The 8,142-nt window shown below is 49.3% G+C and overlaps 1 pseudogene; it reads right to left on the reverse strand.

The window, feature by feature from the left end:
• Positions 1–5,308: 5,308 nt before the first annotated feature.
• On the reverse strand, positions 5,309–7,122 carry LOC125529517 (protein NRT1/ PTR FAMILY 2.11 pseudogene; annotated as a pseudogene).
• Between the last annotated feature and the right edge of the window lie 1,020 nt (positions 7,123–8,142).

Below are 8,142 nucleotides of genomic sequence, written 5' to 3' on the forward strand. Positions count from 1 at the left end.
GTAGCTGGACTATGTTCTTAAATATTCGCACTGGCAATTAGTTAGTATGACGCATTTGTTCGAGTGGCTAGCAGAACTCGAACAGGAAAAAGAAAAAATAATTGCTCTGTCACCAAGGCTGTATTGGGCCTTAGCCACATTCCCCTGCTGGCCTGCTCTGCATCCATTGATCCTTGCCAAGGGAGGCAAAAAAAATGCGGCTTATATAGGAATCAAACTTGCAAAGTCTCATCCAGTTCGTCGGGTGGATTGTAACTGAGCTATGTCAATTTTGTTACATTAAAATGGTTGGTCCTATTAAATATACGTAAAGATTTTGTTCCATCGGTTCCGCACGTAGTTCCCGGTTTTTTCGTTTGTCCCTCGGGTGGATTGAACTGGGCCTATCACGCATTTCTTTTTCCGTCGAACAGTCAAGCATCAAAAAATTTAGGCCACGAGGGGATTGAACTATGGACCTTCCCTGTTATGTCATTGGACAAAACCAACTCAGTTAGCTTGCAGTTATGACAGTAATAGTCCCACCTTGGAGCTTTATACTAAATCACACCAATTTTTAAATGTCCCTAGGTTGTGTGGAAATAAGGAGGTTGTCGAAAAATAAGGAATTTGTCTCGAGAATCATGAGCAGAACAGAGGACTCCATAAATTATTGCCGGTGGTAGCTTGCATGTGCCAAAAAAAGAGAATATGTTTGTTGGCTATAACTGAAACAAATTGCGCGCATGTGCCAATAAAATAGAATATGCTGGTTTGGCTCTATTTAAATGAAAACTGTGGGCACATGAGCTCTAAAATAATCAAAGAGCATAAACCCTGATAAAGAATGGACATTCATGCATGGTTATGCTAATGAAATGGGATTTATGTGCTGCACTTAATAATTCCTTCGGTTACATAATCATAGGAGGGAGTGGTCGAAGCAACCTTGACCCGGAGGTCGTCGTGCAGCCACCAAAGGAGGGGGCAACCACAACCCCGAGACGGAGATGGACCCGGAGGATAAAAGGGAATGAGTTGGGTGGTCAGCGCCATGCCGACCAACCCGACCACTATCAAGATCTTGCGGGCCAAACTTGACCGAAGAGAAGACCACAACTCCTCGCTCTGTCACCGACCGCTGCGGAGTCCGGTTTTCTATGTACACATCTCTCTCGTCCACCGCTTCGGAGACTGTTTTTTGTGGACACATCAATTATCTCTCTCATTGCTTGTTGCAAAAAATCAATTCTCTCCTGTTGCAGCGCACGGGCATATGTGTTAGTTAATTAAGAAAAAGAGTTTGACACCCAACAGGGGATGGCGGTTGAGCACATCCAACAGTTCGTCATCCTTAGGTATAAGCTAGCTAATGTCACCATCCAACCAGAGGTCCCAGATTCTATCATGTGGAAGCTCAGTAATGGAGGAGCCTATACTACATATCGTCAGCTTACAAAGCCCAATTTGCTGGACTTGTGCGCTCCAACATGCAGGACATGGACTGGAAGGTGTCAGCGCCCCCAAAATGTAAATTATTCACTTGGATAGTCACTCAAAATAGAATTTGCACCGTGGATAGGCTCCAGCTCCGAGGGTGGTCCAATTGTGACTTAAGCCCTTTCTGTAACCAGAGGTGCCGGAACTGGCAGGTCACCTCCTCTTCAAGTGTTGGTTCTCTACGCGAATTTGAAAAGAGGTGTTTGCTTGGCTGGATCTTTATGTAATAGAAATCTCCTTTTTGTGTAACACCATTAATTCACAGTACTACATACTAGTATAGTTTATGTTTGTTTCTCAAATCTGATGGCTGGCCCAAATGCATGGGTAGAGCTGTGCATGTCGCTAGCCATGTAGGAGGCCAAGGTGAATACAGGGCCGGTCCTCAGATATTGGAGGCCCGGGGCGAAACTAAAATTTGGGGCCCTTAATAAACGCATCATAGTAATAAAAATGAATATATATATATATATATACGCGAAAAATTATTACACTCAAATGCATTGAAAACCAGTATGCGTATCAAATAATTTATACATATTACCTTAAAATTTTCTTCTAACATTACTCGGTGCAAAGTCACTTATGACGGGGTCTATGTCAATCTCATCCAATAATTTCTTCTTGATGCATAATGTAGCCAAACAATTTAACCTCTCTCGAGTCATTGTTGACCTCAAATAATTCTTCAACAATTCCAGCTTTGAAAATTTTCTTCCAGCCGATACGACCGTCGCAGACACGGTAAATAAGATGCGATAAGCAATGAAGATTTTCGGATAACAATCAACTTCTCTAACATGCCCAAAAATCTCCATAGCAAACAGTACGCCATCTGGCAAAGTGGATCTCATAATCTTCAACTCAGAAATAAGATAATATACCTCAACATCAGATGAACTATCAAGAGAGAATGTTTCAACAAATTTTTTGCAACACTATGTGATTATACCAATTTATCAGCCGCCTTCTTCCTTTTCCTTTTATTGCTAAACGATGCATATGTCTTGTTTCTCGGCGGCATACTAGCACACAATTCTGAAAAAGTAATTTTTTTTGCATCGATTATTGAACGGTACCACATACACATCAAGGAACCGCAAATCGCAAATATAATATACCTGATTTTGACGATCAAATCCATGATAGCATCCGTCCGTATGCTATTTGCGGCGCCTAGATTCGGAGAACAATTGACCAAGCGTGAAGATGGAGCCCCTGAACTGAAATCAGCGGTGGACTGAATTAGGAAGGAGATTAGGAGAAGGGAATTAGGAATTAGCAAGAGCCAGGCGGCAGACCTGCAGTACTGTGTGTCGGCGTATGGCGTCGACAGCCTAGGTCTGGGAGGTTGGGAAATCACGATCGCACATTTTTTTAGGTCAAGCGGTGAAGGGACAGCAGATCGTTGTCTTTTTTTCTACGTGAAGGATGAAGGAAGCAATCAGCAATCGCTAATCAGGGTGTGCCTGTTGCTAATTGTGCCGCAGCTGCTCGTTTGGCTTGCAATCGTGTGCGTGTGCGTGAAGGCTGAAAGGCCACGCCTTTGACTATTTTTTCTGACATGAGCCTACCTAGTAGCCTGCTATACACAGAACCTACACACCCCTGGGAGGGGGCCCCTAGCATGTGGGGGCCCGGGGCGGCCGCCCCCCCTGCCCCCCCTCAGGGCCGCCCTGGGTGAATAGTGATTAAGAGCATCTCCAACAGGCGCTGAACGCGCTGCGCGTAAAAAACAGCTTTGCCGCACGTCCATCGCCTGATTTGGCGCGGCGCGCATCGCTGGCTCCAGCAGCCGCGCAAGATGCAGCGCGCGCGCACGCTCCAGCAACGCGCAAAAAATGCAGCGCGTGCGCTCATTTACAACATTTTCGAAAGCATAGGTAATAAGATAATAAAAAACGATAAATTGCATAGATAAAAAACGATACAAAGGTATTTTACATTGGTGCAACTAGATAGATAGTTTGAAAGCATAGATAGATAGAACTACGGTGCAACTAGATAGAAACTACTACGGCATACATAGATATATAGAAACTACTCCAAGTCGCTACCATCATCACCATCATCATCCTCGTCGGTGTTGTCCGAGGTATCGAGCCATATGTCGTCCCAACGTTCATCGTCTGACGTGAAGATCGACCTCCCACCTGCTTCAACGATATCGCACTGCGCATTCGCCAATGCCTTCCGCCGATGCCGGTCCGCACGCTCCGCGCGGCGCCTTGCCGTCCTCTCCGCCCAGTAGGCACGCTCGTCGGCGACGTCCTCCGGGTGGCGACGGTGCCACTCCGCCATGGCTCGCTCGTCCTCCTCGGCGATGAGGCGGCGGCAGCACCGAGCGTGGTCGACACGGTCCATGTCGGTGATGAGACGCGGCGGAGGGGCGACGCGTTGCGCCTGCTCGCCATGAAGACATCCCGGAAGTTCATCTGCGACCGGGGCCTATCCAAGCGCCACGCCGCCGCGTCGTACGCGCGGGCCGCCTCGTACGAGCTCCGGAATGACCCGAGGCCGAGCCGGACGTCGCCGGGCCGGATCTCGGCGGAGTACCAGCCCTTGGGGCGCTCGCGGACGCCGCGGTAGCCCGAAGAACCCCGGCGGCGCGGCGGCATGATGGCGCAGAAAGCGGCGAAGCGGCGAGGTGACGAGGTTGCGAGGGGAGGGCGCGTGGCGAGCACAACATTCGGCGCGCCAAATCTACCGCGCCGCGTGCCGCTTTCTCCCGCGCGGGCGCAAACGCTTCCCGCGCGCGGTAAGTTCCCGCCACCGCTGGAGCGCGCGAAACTAGCCAGCGCGCGCTAAAACCAAATTTTACCGCGCGGGCGCGCTTTTTGCCGCACCTGTTGAAGATGCTCTAACACGCAAGGAGTATCAGGCAAGCTAACTAGCTAGTAGTCGATAGAGTGTGGATGCAACGTACGTATCTGCGAGTAAGTCAGCTAGACATAGGATGTGTACATGCACGTTATCTAGTACTCCCTCCATCCCATAATATAAGAACGTTTTTGATACTAGCGTAATATTAAATATGTTCTTATATTTTGGGACAAAGAGAGTAGTCAATTATATTAATGTAGGTTTTGGGCAAGCTAGGTACATGTACTACTACTAGTAGTTATCTAAAACCTCCTTTTCGTTAAGCATCAAAACACCCTACACCGATGATTGCTCGGCTAATACTTCATACTTGTATGTTGATGGAGGTGGACATGCATGTCCATGTCCACGTCAACCGAGACGCAACAACGTGGCAAACACTAGCAGCTCGCTTGGTCAAAGCTTGGCTAGCAGCCGGCTGCGCACTCCACCGTTCGTGGATTTATACGGATCGATATCGACAAGGAGAGTGATAAGAGGGATAGGGAAGGGCGTGATGGCCCTAGTCAGCTCCGGGCAAAACATGACAAACAACATCATACGAGGTTAAACATGCTACAATCACCAAAGAATTAAGGCATCATGATCCGGGCCACGGTTGCCCGGGTCTTGTCTCGGCCCCTCCTTTTTTTTCAATAAAGCTCCGCTGTGAGAAGTTTTGGGAGGACGGCAAAGTTTGTTTGGTGTTCATACAAAATATGTGTAATCCATGCATCCATCCTTGCCGATGATTTATTTGATTCGATTGTTGGTAGATGAATTTGACGAGTAGATTGGCCTATCTATTGTCCGGCTGTTGTACGTTACCAAAAGTAAAAGCACATGAAAATAGGTTGAAAGTACAAGTTGATGAATACAACTGGGCGGAAGTAGTAGCCTGTCGCCACTGTACGTACGTAGTGCATCAATCCATGATGGATGCAAGCAAACATGCAAGGTGAGCTTGTGCGTGAATCAACATCAGAAGACTGCTCTCCTTTGAGGTGCTGTGCATATGCTACTCCCATGCATTCCTCATCACACTCATACCACACATGTCCCATGCATGCTTGATCATTCCCAAGGATCAACAATCATACATATATCACTGTCCATTAATCTACCAATCTATGCATCATGATAGATTAAACTAAACCGGCGCAGCATTCACGGCAATCTTTGAGCTTTCATCAAGCTCGACATCATTGCCAGCGTTGACGGCACCATCGGACTTCTTGAACCTGTACCACCGCGAACAGGCCACAAAGTAGATGAGGTTGACGGCGGCGATGGCAGCGGTGACCAGGTAGAATAGGTCCACCCTCCCTTCGTCTAGATCCTCCGCCAGCCAGTCCGGCCGCCCGTCCCGTCTGCTCGTCGCCCGATGCACCGCAATCACCATGAGCCCGCTTGCGAAGCTTGCCAGCCCGAGCCCCAGGAAGAAGAATGCCCCGGCTACGCTTCGCATGTTCTCCGGGAACTGTCGGTAGTAGAACTCGATCAGCCCGATGGCAGCAAATGCCTCCGACAGTCCGGCAATCAGTTGTTGCGGCACCAGCCAGAAGCATGACATCATAGCCGTCCGGCGCCGACGGTGCTCCACGGCTGCCGACACCAGCATCGTCACCACGGAGAGCGCCAACCCGATGCCGATCCGCTGGAGCAAGGTGATGCCGCCCTCACGCTTGGTGAAGCGAAAAAGTGTCGGCACCATCACTCGGTCATACACCGGGATCCACACTGTGAGGGCAAGCATTTGAAAGACGATGAAGGAGCCCTGCGGGATCTGGAAGCTGGCAGACTTGATGATCCGGCGGTCAGTCTGCGCCGCCTGGAACACGACGTAGGTGCCTAGCTGGGTGATCACCACGAAGTAGACAATACCCGACAACCACACCGGGATGATGCGTGCCAGGCACTTCACCTCCTCCACCTGCTGCACCGTGCATAGCCGCCACGGGTTCGCCGACGTCTTCTCGTCGGAGCAAAGTACATCCTTGGTGGTTCGCATGGCGGCCTTGTCAAGGCATGTGAACTGGTCGGTGTAGGCCAACTTGGAGACGAGCTTGCTCTGGTGTGGCGGGTCAAAAAGCTCGAAAGTATTGTGAGATCGTCGGAGGCGGCGTTTGCGGGAGGCGGCGATGAGGACCTGTGCAAAGCTGGTGAACGGGCTGCCCTCGGGGCGAACGCAGACATAGAGGCGTGTGCCCATGAAGAAGAGCACGCAAGAAAGGCCCATGAGCACGGCAGGCACTGCGAGGCCCAGAGCCCAGTTGACGTCGCTCTGGAGGTAGATGATGACGGTGGCAGAGAGCATCATGGCAATAGTGAAGGTGAAGTAGTACCAGTTGAAGAAGCTGGCGATGCCTCGGCGGCCATCGGCGGTACGTGGGTTGAACTGGTCGGCCCCGAATGCCAGGTTGCAAGGGCGGATGCCGCCAGCGCCGACAATGAGGAAGAAGAAGGATACCATGAGCGCGGCAAGCTGGGATGGGGTGGGACCCTCACATTGTCCGTTAGAAGCGCATGCAGGAGGGTGGAGGGAGTGGAGCGCGGCAGTGAGGGTGAGCAATACCATGCCGATGAATGAGGCGATGGTGGCGGCGGCCAGGGTGGTGTAGCGGCCAAGGTAGGTGTCGCTGATGAAGGCGCCTAGGATGGTGGCGAGGTTGCTGGTGCCGGAGAAGAAGTTGAGTATGGTGGCGGCGTTGACGCTTTTTATGTGGTACACTGTCGTCAGGTACACTAGCAAGTTCCATAGTGTCCCGAGCGTGCCAAGCTTCTCGAACGTCTCATTCCCTGTAACAATTCATTGTTATTAATCACTGTCTAATCTCCATTTTAATAAGTCACTAGTTGTAATTCAGCAAAATTCATCGTACAAATTTAAATTTGCATCATGAAGAGGCGGGATACAGAGAATCAAGACCATGGATTCTTACTACTGCAAACTCAAATTTGCATACGCAAACAACACATCACAAATTTATATGATATATGCATGCAATACTTGCTTGAAACTCACCGAAATCATATTGTATGTGTACCCCTGGTACTCCTAGTTAGTAGTGTTCAGAGTAAACACATCGTGCTGTTTCAAGGAAAACAAACAGAAGCATGGCAACGCTCACCTATGACGTATGGCATGGCCTTCCATCCGCGGTAGTTGCGGACTGGCTCGCCCGACGACGTCTCGTCGGTGGTCGTCTTCTCCATGCTGATGCCATCGTTGTGATTGTGCTCATCCTGCTGCGGCGGCAGATCAGGCATAGCGGCGTCCATCTCGTACGTGCAGCAAACAGGAAGCTGGCACACACAGGAGCTAAGTGCTAGCTGCAGCTGCAGTAGTACGGGGAGGAGAGGAGAAGAAACCGGCCGTATAAATAGGCTAAGGCATCCTTTGGTTCATAGGATTGGAAAATCATATGAATAGATAAAGTCATAGAAAATGAGATGACATGCATCTCAAATTCTATGCATAGGAATAAAAAAAGAGATGCCCTTTGATTCACATCATAGAATTTTTTCCATTGAGTCTAGACTAATGTTTGTTTTCCTATGAAATGTGGAGGATAGAAAGAATTCCTCAATAGAAATAGGATTTCATTCCTACAAACCAAAGAGCTCTGAAGGAATTTTTCCTATAGAAATCCTATCCTATGAAAATCCTACAAAATTCATCCAAACCAAAGGAGGCCTAAAGGTAGCGAGAGCATGGGATCTTTGCTTCCAAGATACTAGAGAGAGATACGAACAGAGGTAGCTAGCAAAGTTTCTGTCTTTCACTCACTATCTGTTGAG

Source organism: Triticum urartu, chromosome 2A, assembly GCF_056163025.1.
Source record: "Triticum urartu cultivar PI428250 chromosome 2A, HENAU_Tu73, whole genome shotgun sequence".
In the NCBI taxonomy this organism is placed as follows: domain Eukaryota; kingdom Viridiplantae; phylum Streptophyta; class Magnoliopsida; order Poales; family Poaceae; genus Triticum; species Triticum urartu.